The sequence below is a fragment of the Python bivittatus genome, unplaced genomic scaffold, assembly GCF_059951505.1.
Source record: "Python bivittatus isolate LINGU-HERP-01145 unplaced genomic scaffold, Pbiv_v1 ctg000330_np1212, whole genome shotgun sequence".
NCBI classification, from domain to species: domain Eukaryota; kingdom Metazoa; phylum Chordata; class Lepidosauria; order Squamata; family Pythonidae; genus Python; species Python bivittatus.
In genome coordinates, this window is record NW_028277058.1 from 10,990,382 (window position 1) to 11,005,477 (window position 15,096).

Here is a 15,096-nt window from a genome sequence, read left to right on the forward strand (position 1 = left end):
AAACTAAGAAAAATAAAAAAAATAAAAAAATAAAAAGTGCAAAGGGAAAAAAGAATGGGGAGGAGAAGAAATATATATACTGTATATATATAGAGAGAGAAAGAGAGCAAGAAAGAGAGAGAGAGAGAGAAAAAAAAAGAATATCTAAAAATGACTTTCCCCTTCATCAAGACAAGTAAAGTACAATTTCAGTAACTTATCACCTTCCCTAACATTTCAACCAAAAATCTCTTCATCCCGTATCTCATCTTTTAATTATTAGTAAATAATAAAACCTCATCATTCAATCTTAATCAGCAAAAGTCCATTAAGAGTTATCAGAAATATATACAGTATTATGTTTAATGTTTATATATATATAAACATTAAACAAGAAAATCAATTCCATTTCATTTCATTTACTTTACATAATAACATCATTTTCACTAAAAATACAACAAAAACTCTTCTTCCCATATTTTATCTTATTTCTGCAAGCAAACCTATAAAACCTTGTTGTTCAAACTAAATAAAAAATTCCATTAAGAACTACCAGAAAATCTTAATCTTTAAACCCTTTAAATAATATTCCACAAATTAATTTCTTATCATTTTCTCTTCATCTCCTCTCAGAAATTCCTTCACAAATTTAACACTTTCTTTCAATGTTAACATCATAACCCATCACTTTCTCTAATCATACCAAAAAAAAAAAAAAAAACTTCCCATATCTTATCTCATAGCAAATCTTCAAGGCCTAGTCATTCAGTCCTGGTCAAGAAAAACCCATTAAAAGCTACTAGAAGAAAAACATCATATATTTTAACCTTGATTGAACAAACTGACTTTATTTTTTTTTATTTTAAAAGGCTTGATGTTTATTCCTTTTAAGTAATGTCCCCAAAGCTGATTTCTTTTCATTCTCTTTATTTTTTCTCAGAAACTCCTTCATAATGCAACACATCTCTTTTGTAAGTCCAAAATAAGAAAGTTGTCTAATTATTCTTCTGTGCTGAAATCCACACATCCAAGCCACTCTTTTGGTTTAATAATTTAACTATCAAAACATCAACCGGCTTCATCTGTAACTCCTGTGCAGCATCTTTGTCAATATCTTTCTTGTATCCTATCATTTTTAAATCCATATCCAAAACAGCCTGATTCTCAGTTGTATCCTCTTCTATCTCCTTTTTATAACCCATTTTATAGTATCAGCCAATCTTAAGAGAAAGCTCTGAGTACATTGTTGCCAAATATCCTTGAAATCTTCCAGAGTTAAAATACTTTTCTCCATTCTGTATTTATGGGTCTTCTCCTTCAACTGTAATCTTTAGTTCTTTCTGGCTGCCTCTGGTAACCAGCCTTCAAAGTCTCCTTTTATCATGTTTTTCTTTAATCCACACCATTTTCCCATGGAAAGATTTCTTACACTTAACTTCAAGATCTTCATATATACTTTAATAGGATTTTAAACAACCACAGGAAGGATTCTTATAATTAATTTCAAAATGTTATTTCCAGTCAGTTTAGCCCCTTAGTCCATTTATAACTTTCCCAAATCAACATTCAAATAACCCATTTGCTTCTTACTTTCAAAACACTTTTTTTCTTTAAGTTCTTAAACTTAAATGAAACTTCTTTTGTTGAGGATTGAAGGAAAATCACCCAGTGAAATAAAACTTGTCTTTCTGAAGGTTCTTAGTATCCAAAAAGCAATTTACAAGCCATTTTCAGAAGTGATTAAGAAAGGAAGTGGGTGAACCCAGTGTCTCTCTGAAGGCTCCGAACTGCAGCTGGGACAAGCTGACTCTCCCAGAGCTCTAAAACCCACTGGAGACCACTGTTTTATGGTCTCATCGCAGGGAGCCTCTGTATGGAGCCCTATGGGTAATCCCAAGTCCTCCCCTTTGTCCGGGAAGGAATTTTGAGGTGCCAATCCATTGGCTGCTCATTCTGCTGCGGTCATCGGCTCTGCTGAAAGCAAAGCCATCTTCAGTTCACCATTGCTTCCCCGGAAGTCAGCACCAACAATATCTGATTGGGAATTTAAACTGGAGAATATGCAGCAATGGTGATATTAACAGTATACATAAGTTTAACTAAATTCAAGCAATAATGGCTTCCATATATATTACACATTATGTAGGAAGGCAAATGCAAACATTTAGAGCATGGTTTCTAAAGTTTACACCAATAGATATTGCAAATTGGTTGGAGAATAAAGAAGGGGGAAGTAAAAAAAATCAAATAATTATCTATATTGTTTCTAGGGATGTTTTTCTCTTATTTTTTTTTCCTCTTTTCTTTTTCTTTAATTTTTAATGTTTATAAACAATAGCATAGTGGAGGCTTTGTTACTAAGCTCAAAAATTCATCCCCCCCCCCATTTTAATATTATGAAAACAACTCAGTGTACTTTTCTTGGTTTCTTTTATTAATGTTACATTGAGAATCAATTGTACAATCATAGTAACTACAGTATCTGTCCATCTGTAGACATTAACTTTTTTGAAAATATATCTCTGTTTTAAATTTTTAAAAAGGCAAGAAGGCTTTCTTGAAAAAGTAGGTGTCTTGTAAAAATGAGAACAAGAACTCTGGTAAAAAAAAAGAAAAGCAATCAATAAAAGATACAAAGAAGAGAGGACTTCAAGGAGGACACGACAAAGAAGATTAAGACACATATTATTTTCAAATAATATAGGAACAGGGAAGTGCTCGGGTTGAATGCAGTGGTCTTAAAGACTGCTAAAGGAAGACAAAAGTGTTATTCACTTCTGCGTTTCGTCTCTCTTCTTGTAGATGAAACGTACAAAACAGTTTCAAACTTATTACTTCAGGTAATTATGTTTTATCTAAAGATAGACACTAAAGTTGGCAATATGCCCAGACTTTTATCATAAAGTTAGCAATAACAAAAAAAAAAGTACAGAGGAAAAAACAAAACATAAAGCCTTTTAAAATGAGGCTTTTCTGGCACATCTTTAGATAGATTCAGATTTCTCCCTCAGCAGATTCCACAGAGTAAGACCCAAGCTGGCTTTTTCAAGAGGAAGATCAGATGACGTGAGACAAAAAGAGGTAATGAGAAATGAAATTATGAGCCAAACTAATGAACTAAAGTTATGAGCCAAATTGCGATGAAATAATCCCTGGGTCCAGGGGGTCCCCACTCAAGAGTTCTTAGATATGAAATTCCTGACCTTTTCACAAAAATATTCCACTTCTCTGTTGCTGAATCTTGGAAAATAGCCAATGTGGCTATGATTTAAAAAAAAGGAATCAAAGGACAATATGCCACTTTAACATCTGTTCAAGTGGAACTTATTCAAAGTATTATTAAAGCAAAAATAACCACAAACATAGAACAATCCTTGCTGAAAAGGAACAGACATGATTTCTGTAAAGCTAACTCTTGCCTTGATAAATCTGTAAACTTTTCGAAGGTGTCTGTGAGCATGTACACAAGGGTGGCCTAAAAGATATTATATACTTGGATTTCAAAAAGCCTTTGACAAAGTTCCTCGCTAAAGTCTCTTGAGCAAACTTAGTGACAATCAGATAAGAAATATTTTCACAGATTGGCAACTGATTAAAAAACTGAAAATAGGGTAAGAATAAATATACAAATATTCTCACACTGGCAAGATGTACTGTCCATCAGGGTTCGTCAACCTTGGCAACTTTAAGACGGGTGGACTTCAACTCCCAGAATTCCCCAGCCAGCGTTGCTGGCTGGGGAATTCTGGGAGTTGAAGTCCACTCATCTTAAAGTTGCCAAGGTTGACAAACCCTGCTGTACGTAGTATGGTCTCCCAGGGATCTCTGTTGGGGCCTTTGCTTTTCAACCTGTATATGAATGATTTGGTGTTAGGGCTGAGCAGTGAAGTGGCCGTGTTTTGTATACCAAACTATTTATGGTGGTAAAATATAAAAGGGCCTGTGAGGCATTCCAAAAGCATATCCCAAAAATGGAAGAATGGTCTTCAAAATGGCAAATGCAGTTCAATATAAAGAAGTGTAAAGTGATGCACGTTAGAACTAAAAATTACCTTACTTGTTAATGGGATTTGAGCTGGCAGTGACTTATCAGGAAAAGGATTCTGAAAACATAGTAGACAGTTCAATTAAAATATCAACCTGGAGTGCAGTTGTTAAAAAAAAAAAAAAAAAAGCAAATTCTATGCTTGGAATGATTAGGAAGGGAACTGAAAATATAACTGCTAATAATGTTGCCTCATACAAACCTGTGGTGAGAATTTTGTACAGTTCTGGTCACCACATGTTAAAAGGGATATTATAGAGCTAGATAAAAGGGCAATCATAATGATTTGGGGGTATGAAGCCTTGGAAAGACTCCAGGAGTTGGTATAGTTTCAAATAAAGGAAGGTAATGGAAGATATGATAGAAGTATTAACATCTTGCATGGCATAGATAACAAGGAGAAAAAGAGAGAAATATATATTTTTTTCCTTCTCTTATAATAATTCAGGTCATCTGCTGAAACTAAATGCAGAGAGATTCAGGACAAACAGAATAAAATATTTTATTATACTGCACATAATTTAATGATGGGATTCACTCACTGTCAGCAGTGGTGGTAAGGCCAGTCAATTGGAATGGTTTTAACAGGGGACTAGACATGTTTGTGGAGAGTGAAGCCATCAGTAGCTACTAATATTGATGGCCATTTATTAGTTCTTGAATTATAAGCAATGTGCCTTAAATATTGGCTGCTGGGCAGCAACAATAGAAGGGAGGCATGGTCCTCCAGTCTAGCCTTACGAGTTTCCTAAATGCATCCAACTGTCTACTATGTGACCCAGAATGTTGCGTTAGATGGGTGTAAGGCCCGATTCAGCAGGGCTAATTTTATGTTCTTATTTATGTTCTCTATTACCTCCATTTACTTTTCTTTGGGAAGGCAGATGAGCACATTGTTGGAAGTGGAATTTCAGTTGCATTGACTCTTCATTTTTCAAGCTACTGACCACAAAGAGTAGTGGGGTATAAATAGAGTTAGGAATTTTCTCTGAGTTCCCTCTGTCTGTCTGTCCTTGGTAAAATTGCTAATCTCATGTATCCTTCCTGCCTTTGCTTTCCTAATCACTTGCTGCCTGACCCTCTGTCTAATTCTAGTAGAATATAGCTAGCTAGGAGCCAGACTTTGCCTGTTTTCCCCTTCCCCAGGTATTTCCTGTAATAACACTCTTTTTTCTTTAAAGTTTAAAACAGCTCTTTTACTTGCTCAGGTTAGATTCCTGCTCTCCCAAACCACTCAGGCTGCTTCCTCCAATAATGTTATGAATCCAAATCAATGAATGAAAAGTTCTGTGAAAGAAAGGGAAAATGGATCGTCTTGAGCAACTGAAGAAAAGAGTAGAAAAAGAAAGTAGACAACTTTCAGAATGGAGATAGGAAAATTTCAGCTCATGGAGAAGCTGGAAGGACTAGAATTTTTCTTACGGTCTTTGAAGATAAAAATGCTCCTGAAGCTCAAGGGATTGTCTTTGTGCTAGAGAAACTGATTGATTGACTGTATTTGCGTCCCTCCACAATCAAACAAAGAGCACAGGTACAGGGCAGAATCAGAACCTGAGATGCTACAAATGACCGAGTAGCAGGAATCATCTTCTAGTGGATGAGTGATGCTATACTTGTTCATCTATTAATTTTAGTTCAGGGAGAGGCAGTGCTTTCATTGTAATGGCCTTGGTTATTTGCAAGCTTATTGTCCTAAGAAATCTAAGCCAGATGATCCAGTTCAATAAAATTTCAGGGAGAATGAATCATCACACCACCAGGAAAAAAGGGAGAGTAAATAAATAATGAAAAGATGAGAGATCAGTCTTCAACCTTGCTTTCTTGGTTGAAAGATGGAATGTGCATTGATTTGGGTCCTACAAATAACCTTATTAAGAAAAAGAAAGATTTCTTAAATTAGAAACTGAGTAATCAGCAATTTACTTAAAAGATGGATAATAACTTATCTTAGCAAGGAGAGAATCTGTAAGGTTTCTTGCACTGTTCTGGATGTATTGTATGTGCCAAACTTAGAAGACAGTTTGCTTTCAATAAAATATATGACACAAAAAATATGAAGTAACATTTAAAGATACTCATTGTTATGTGACTCAAAACAAAGAACTACTTATAGAAATCATCCTCCAAGAAAACAAATTCTTTGAAATGGATGAGGCAGAGAATAAGGCCAAAGCTGGGGAAAATGCAGTCACAGAAGCTGTTTAAGCCAATGGCAAAGGATGGAGTATAGAAATCCTGATGCTGTTCACAAATTAGAGAACAAAAGGATCGAGGTAACAGCCCTATGCAGCTTAGTCCAACTGATCCTGATGATGAAAAGCAAGAGAAATAATTCCCTCATTCCCTTAAAGGAAAGAGACAAAACAGTCCCTAGAATTGGTCCATAGCAATATCTGTGGGTTGATGCAAGTAGCTATACCATGCAGAGACAGATGCCTATTGACTTTTATAGATGATTGCTTTAGATTTATGTTTTGCTATTTGTTTAGTGAAGAACCAAATACTAAAATAAATAAATAAATAAATAAATAAATAAATAAATATCAAGGAATATGTGGCTTTGGTGAGCAACACATTTGGCAGAAGGTCCCAGAATCTATGCATAGGTAATGGGGATGAATATATGTCAGGTAACATGAAAAAGGACTGGAATGAACAAGAGACTGCACTCAGACTACAGTGCTCTATATCTCAGAACAGAATGACATAGTAGAAAAGAAAAATCAGTCTCTAGCAAAAACCATCAGGCGCATGCTGCAAGATGCAGACCTGGCCTGTAAATTCATCAGAAGAAGTAGTCACCACTGGCAATTACTTGCATAACAGGTTATCAGCCAAGTTCCCAGATGACATGCTGTATGAATCATGGCAACAGAAGAAGCCTAGCCTAGGGCACTTCAGAAAGTCTGGTTCTAAAGTGGATGCCTGTCTGTCAGAAATAGAAGAGAATCTCAAGTGCACACCTCAATTGCAGATATGAGAAGGAGTGCTTTTTAAAGACATGTAATACTGCAAAGTATACCAAATCCTAGGACTCTTAAAACATGCGGGGTTGCTTATTTTGATGACAAGAATAAAGGGAATAACCTTGAATATCTTGTTCTTCGTGTCCAGATGAGCAATGCGTCAAGTCCACAGCCTTCAATGGAGCCTTCATCACGGGCCTGGAATTCAACAGCAAGTCAGAGGCAAGAGAAGGAACTGGGGCACTGCAGCCAAAGTGCCCAGAGAGATCCAACAAAGGGTTCCCATCCCTTTTTTTTTTTTTTTACTACATTACCAAGAAATAACAGTTTGAAAAGCCCTGTGCATGGAAAGACATTGAAGGAATGTCAGCTGCTGAATCTATGGAATGAGAAAGCTGCAGAATAAGAAATTGAAAGCAGTCCATAAGAATAACACTTGGAAACTCATGAATTTACCCCCAGGTAAAGCAACTATGGGATGCAAATGGGTTTTCAAGATCAAATAAGAGGCAGAAGGGGATCTCCAGTGCCATGAATCCAGGCTGGAAAGAATTCAGTCCCAAAAGAAAGGCAAAGATAACAATGAGACATTTGCACCAGTGATAAAGCATGCTTCAGTAAGAACACTGCGCAACACGGCTGCAAGGAACATAGCTGCACAGAGAAGTCAAAGAAGGTCTTCACATGCAGCTACCAGCTAACTTAGAAAAACCAGGAAAGGAAGACTTGGCGTGCAAGCTTCAGGAGAATGCTTAAGGCCTAGGGCAAGCAGCAAGGCAGCCTGGAATGAAAGACTAAACCCAGTGCTTTTCCAGGGAGAGTTCATGTACGGTGAAACTGACTAGCTTTATTCCAGATTCAGAAGTAACAGATGGACATGCATCCTTACCTAGATAAATATTATAGTCATCTTTTACCAAAAGAAAGAAGAATAACCGAGAGGCTGTAAAAAAAAAAAAAAAAAAAAAAAGCTTTTAACATAGAAATAGAGGTGAAAGAGCTGGGAAGCATCTCTTAGTGCTTTAAGATCCAGAGAGAAGGAAAGAAGGATGGAAGCCACCTTCTTAGCCCAAACAGAAGACAAACAATCTTCTTCAGTGCTTAGTGAAGCCAACAAGACTAGTATGTCAATGGAAACCAACTGCTTGAAACAAATGTCAATGAACCCCTATTTGAGAGGAATCCATTGTGGGGTGGCACTTTGCTTCACAGTACAGTCTCTTCTCACTTTAAAGCAGTATTTTTCAAACTTGGCAACTTTAAGGTGTGTGGACTTCAGCTCCCAGAATTCTCCAGCCAGCATAATAATACTACATTATTTTCATGCTAAGTGATCCTTGCTATGTTATAATCACAACAGCCACGAAGAAAGAGGAGCTTTTCCAGTTACTGCAAACCAAAGTCCTATTATTTTTATTCCAGATAAGCATTTTAGCACCCTCAGTTGAAGCCAACATTGCTATGGCCCAGAAAACAAACAGTGCCTATCTGAAGTATAATTAGCTTGTTCATTGCAGTTATCTGATATCAGCCAATTCTAAACCCTGACATATTATTTATATACTCTAGAATTCCCACATATTCCACCAGAGAATTTTGTCTGGTTTGATCCCTTTAGATGAAAGGTTACATCACCTGGGATAATATCTCAGTATGTTTTAGTCCTTGACGCATGCTTCCTTGTCAAAGATGAGATGCAAAAAATATACAGAGATCTCTGAAGGAACTTATGGTGCCCAGAAGATGCTATAATGTCAAGCTCTTTTGGAAGTCTTGGGGGTGGGGATGGGTTCATTCTCAATGAAAAGTTCACACTACAACTGAATTGGAAAAATTACTGCTAAACCTGTGAAAAATGTGTAACATATGGAGCTTTATAAAAGCACCTTGACAGGGCTTACCCAACACGATGTGTTTGAAACAATCTGTAGAATAATATGCATAGGCAATAGGTCCATATGGTACAGCCATTAGTTATGGCACAATAAATAAATTACATGCTATGAAAACTCCTTTAATCATCCTCAAGCCCTTGACCCATCTGATCAGACCCCAAAGTTCTCATGTTCTTTTTTGTGGGGGATGGGGCTGAGGTTTTTTTAAATGGCTCCCACAGTGCACACTCTCAGCGCAGCAATTCTTCAGTGACAAGTTATCTCTGGAACAATAACAGTGTCAGTATTTCTTACAAGAGAGAAATAATTTGACCCTGAACATCTGTCTGGCATCTATCTCCACTTCCTGGCTCCTCCTTCCTCCTGGAGCAGAGGTCAAGGCACAGGTGCTCTTGATGTGAAACCTCCTGAGTTAGCATTGTATGGCTCTTCTAAAGAACAGCTGGAGAAGAGCTGGGTTTAGACATGCTTGTGTCAAGATCTCTGAAGTTCCCATTAATGCTTTCCCAGTGATATCCAAAACCTGGGCTCTTTGTGAAGTAAGCAACAGTTTTAAAATTCTGGGTGCAGTTCAAATGCCCCCCCCCCTTTCCTAACAGTTATTATCCTATTTGCCTGTGTTGCTGAACAGTTTATGGGTCAGAACAAGGTTTCCAGTTCAGTTTTGTTTCTTTCAGTCATTTCATCTCTATTCTGTTTCACCTCAACAGTCAGCTAGGTAAAGAATTTACTTAAATTAATTAATAATAGACTGTCCTTCAAAACACATGTGTTTCAAGAGAGGCTTACAAATACTTCAGAATCTAAAAATGTAGGTTAAATTCAGAAGGGTAAGGTATACAATGAAGCAAATTAAATAAGCCGTTAAATCAATCTAAACCATTAACATGGCTCCTGGGCAGCAGAAATTAGATTAATTACAATCACAATTACTGAATAAAATAGTTAGGAAACTTGCTGTGCTTCTTCCAAAACCTTTGGCTTATTCATTTCGTTTATTCCACACATTTGGCATATGTTGCACTCCAGACAAGAATCTCTTTATAACAATATTTCTGATAGAGTGGAAAGGGTAGTAGCCGATGAAGTCTGCCCCAAACTAGTACGCCTTTCAAGATCAAAGACTTTTTATTTTGTTTGTGCATATAACTTCCTGAGACCCTTTTAGCAGACAGCCACCAGATGGCAACATCTGCATTCAGATGATCAAGATTCACCTATTAGGGAGTATCATTTTTCTAAAAGTTTAGAATTTATATTTTATCCTTTTGAGCATATCAGAATGTGTGACTGAATGACTTTTTGCAGCCTGGGTTGTCTAGATGTTTTGGACCACAATGCCCATAATTCCCAGGCACCAGGTTAGGGAAGACAACTATACAATGATGAGCAGATAAAGAGGGCTGAATAAATATTTTCTAATAGAATGTGGGAATCGTGTTTCATAATCACCACGTAAACCTTTAATCATGCCTAAATTAAATTCTATAATCTGGACTTTCTGACATAATATTCAACTAATTTTTGTTGGATTGTGACTATAATCTATTTTCATTACTACTAAAGTCTAGATTCTACTAGATTCTAGATTCTACTATTCTAGATTCTACTTATTGGCTATAGTATGTGTAACTTTGGATAACTGAACTTCTTTCCCAATTAGAGTATCTGTCACAAATGAACTCTAAAAATACTGCAGCTGAAAAATGTGCTATATATCTATATTTATCATTCTATCACCATTTGTTCAGAGTGTGGTAATTATAAAATACGTGTCTTCAGATATTTCCCCTTTTCTGGAGGAATTATTTCTCTCAATTTGCCAACTCAATTAATTAAACTCATTGGATCAGATTCGGCTTCATTTCAGCTGATACAAATCAAGCATGTGTGATTAAAAGAGGTAATCCTGGGATTATAATATAACTAAAATCCAATAAATATGTTTAGATTTGATAATATGATAAATCTATGATAAAATTCATCAATTATTTCTCATGAAACAGGCTTTGACAGAAATGTTTTGTTCATCCATTTAAAGTTAATTAAACATTGTCCAACTGAAATCAGTGGGTCTTCAGTTATCATCACCACTGCTATCTAACTGAATTCATGGGATTTTCATGCAACTAATTTGAACTGTCAGGCTCTTTAGTTTTAAAATGTTATGCTCTGGGAGATTTTAAGATTATTTTTTGTTCCTGTACAGCTTTTTTGGGGAAAAAATCTAGTTTTGCCCATTCCAAAGATTTATTAATTAGAAAAACAGATTGGGCTTGTAACAGACTGCCTACTTATAGCCCCACTGAGCCAGACACATTCTTCCTCCAAATAATGCATCATTTCTTCATTCACTTCCCAACAAACATATAAAATTCTTTAGTCACTAAAAGTGTGCAAGTTTCAGTGGTCTATTTTGAAATTTGTTTTCTCCCTAGCTTTTCTTCTCCCTCTTCACCACTTCTGTACAGATGGTGCTGTTTTGCCTATGACTACTCAGTGAATTAGGGTTAGTATAGTGAATATACTAAGATTAGTATATTCAAGTAGGACCACGCAAAATGTATGGACGTGTACCCCTAGTGTGTTTAGCTGACTATAGTAGTAGTAAAAAGAAACCCTACCTTGAATTTTGGCTTTTATTACGAGTAAATGTCGCTTTTAAAAAATGAAAACATCAAAATGGATGCAAGTCAATGAAACATACATTTTTCACATGCAGCCAGTTCAGAAGATCAAAGGAGACCCATTAAGTAGATTGGCATTAGTTCAACTTGAGAGGCATGAGGAATTTTTAATTTTGGCAATAGTGGCATGGATACTCTAGGGGCCAGTCCTAGTTGTACTGGATTTCTCTGTTGATAGCTAATGGGCATCTCTCCAATGGCAGCTCAATGGGAGCCTATAAATGACCATTCTGTACAATGAATGGTTCTCTCTGAAGGTTTGTTATCTACATGCATTTTTTTTTTTTTTTTTTGCTCAGTCCTCTTTGAGGAAGAAAGTAGAAAAGAGCCAGTTGGTCTAGTAGTTAAGGCACCAGGCTAAAAACCAGGAGACTGTGAGATTTAGGCCTCCCTTAAGCATGAAAGCCAGCTGCGTGACTTTGGTCCAGTCACTCTCTCTCAGCCCAACCCAGCTTACAAGGTTGGTGTTGTGGGGAAAACAGGAGCAGGAAGGAATATTAGGTATGTTCACCACCTTGAGTTATTTATAAAAATAATAAAGGTGGGTTAAAAAAAAAATCTAAAAAAAAAGAGTAAACTATAACCAACTATAACCAAAAAGAGACATAAAGAAATAAGGATAATTGAGATGGAGGTAGAACAACTCACTCTTTATTCTATTTCATCCTCTCTGCCCTCTGCTTTCTATCATTCTAGGCATTCAATGATTGCAAGATTTTCAGTCAGCCTCTGACATTATATTCTATTCACCAGCAATAGATTCCATTTTTCTCCCTTTCTGCTTCCTCTGGTCCCTTTGTCCTTTTCCAATGACTCAATATTTTGTGTCTACTGCATATGTGTGCCTCTGTGTAATAAATCCAGACCTTTAAGCATGTGAAAATCATTTTTGCTTTCTCCAGTGTGCAGTTCCTGAAGGTATTTCCTCAGTCATATCCTTGTTTGCAGAGTTCCCAATTACACAGTTAATCCATGGTGTAGTGCTTGCTCAAGCATAGGGTCTGTCTATTCAGTATTTATTTATTTCGATTAGATCTAAGCTAATTATTTAGATTAGGAGATCTGCCCAACTTCCAGATGACTCTGGGTGACTTATCTCCAAAGACAGGGAAGAATAAAATATTTGCTTCTATTGGTAACAATAAAATAAAAAAAGAACCATACACATTTGGGAGGGAAAAAAATGACAGCACACGAAAAAACCCAAAATAATAATTTTTAGGAGCTCAGCAAGCACCCTAGCCCCAAGCCTGGGAACAAAACCAGGTCTTCAAAGGCCTACAACTAATTGGGATACTGTTGGTATATGACACCAGAAAAATTATCTAGAATGTATAAAGGTACTTCAGATCCATGTTGGAAATATGAATAACAAGAAGGATCATTTTATCATGCATGGTGGACAAGCAAAAAAGCTAGAAGATTTTGGATTCAAATGCATACACAGATTCAGAGGATTTTATAGATTAATATACAACTGAAAACAGAACTTTTCCTCTTGGGACTGATGGATAAACAGTTGGAAAAAAGTCATGGAACTCTGTTTTTATATATGGTAACCACAGTGAGATTGTTGTTATTGTTCAGTCGTTAAGTCGTGTCCGACTCTTCGTGACCCCATGTACCATATCGCGCCAGGCCTTCCTGTCCTTAGCCTTTTGACATTGTCCATGGGGTTTTCTTGGCAAGGATATTGGAATGGGTTGCCATTTCCTTCTCTAGTGGACCACATTTTGTCAGAACTCTCTGTCATGACCTGTCCGTCTTGGGTGGCCCTGCACGGTATACCTCATGGCTTCACTGAGTTACACAAGCCCCTTTGCCACGACAAAGCAGTGATCCATGAAGGGGACAGTGAGATTACTGTACACAAAAAGATGGAAATATTTGGCAATACCTACCATGGAGGAATGGTTGGTAAAGATGATAGAACTTGCTGAGATGGCCAAAATGACCTGTTTGATTAGAGAAAAGACAATATCTACATTTATTGCTGAATGGAAACCCCTTATGAACTTTTTACGTAAAACAGAAAAAAAATGAATTTATAATCTATGGTTTTGACAATTAGATAAAATAGATTATAGAAAGAAGAGAGTCATGATATAACTTCAGAGAAAGAGGTAAGTCTACAATTGTACTTATAACTGCTGTAAAGATTAGAAGCCACTTCTTTATATTTTTTTCTTTCTTTTCTATTTTTCTCTTTCTTTTTTCCTTCTTACTTTATTTTAGTTTGTATTTTTATTATTGTTTTTAAAACTTTCAATAAAATTATATTTAAAAAGCCATACACATCTCCCAGGAGTGTGCCGTTCCAGAGGACAGGTACAGCGACAGAGAAGGTGCACTTCATGGATACCAAGAGATGACACTGTTTAACTGAGAGGACCTCAATCATGCTACTCTGCCCAACCTTACTGTGTGGGCAGGAACTATTTGAGATAGGCAATCCCTCAAACAACCAGGCCCTATGTCTTGAATGGATTTATAGGCGATAATCAGCATCTTGAATTGCACGCAGAATCCAAATGGCAATCACTGCAACTCCCCAAGCATTGGTGACACATAGGCATATTGTGGTAGGCCCATCACGACCTGCACCACTGTATTCCAGACCACCTGTAGCTTCTGAGTGGTCTTCAAGGGCAATCCCATGTCGAGTGTATTGCAACAGTCCTTTCATAAGGTGACTAAGGCATGAGTGATTGTCAGAAGGGCCTTCTACAGTAGGAAAGGGCATAACTGGTGCACTAGAGGGATCTGCGTAAAGGCTCTCCTGGCCACAGCTACCACCTGCTCTTCGAGCAGGAGCTGTGAGTCCAGGACAACCCCCAGACCATCCACCAGTCTTGAATGGGATAGCACAACCCCATCCAAGACCAAAGATGGAATGGCCAACTGGAAGAGCCAAACAGAGCCACATGGTCTTGTCAGGATTGAGTCCAAGACTGTTCCATCCCATCCACACCTGCACAACCTCCAGATACTGAATCAGGATGTTCACAGCATCACCTGGACAGCCCAGGGTTGAGATGTATGTATTGGGGTATCATCTGCATATTGATGATAAAAGACTCTGAATTGACAGATAACCTCGCTCGACAGTTTCATGTAGATGGTAAACAGGAGGGGAGAGAACATCAAGCCATAAGGCACCCCACAGATGAGGGACAGCAGACATGACATCATCCCTCCTGTCATCACCAACTGGAACTGGCCACAGAGGAAGGAGAAGCACTGTAATATAGTGCCCCCCACCCCAAACCAGCCGTTTCAGAAAGATATTATGGTTGATGGTATTGAAAGCTGCTGAAAGATCAAGGAGCACAAGAATGTATGTACTACCTCTATCTTGGCTCTGCCACAACTTAACAAGTGCAATCAATGTTGTCTCCATACTGTACTCCAGTCTGAAACTCAACTGAAATGGGTCCAGATAGTCTGTTTCCTTCAAGCGTCCTGCAGAGCATGAGTACTACAGAGGAGGTCAGGCAGACTTTTCCGAATATGGCAATCATTAT

General features: G+C 37.3%; 1 long non-coding RNA gene across 2 annotated transcripts in view; it reads left to right on the plus strand.

Annotated features, from left to right (window-relative positions):
• The window catches only part of LOC148215894 (uncharacterized), a 25,160-nt gene extending 18,242 nt beyond the window's left edge, over nt 1–6,918 (plus strand). For both annotated transcript variants that reach the window (XR_015796313.1, XR_015796312.1), the window contains one exon: nt 5,233–6,918. This is a non-coding gene — a long non-coding RNA (uncharacterized LOC148215894). The remainder of the gene's footprint in view (nt 1–5,232) is intronic.
• Nucleotides 6,919–15,096: the final 8,178 nt, after the last annotated feature.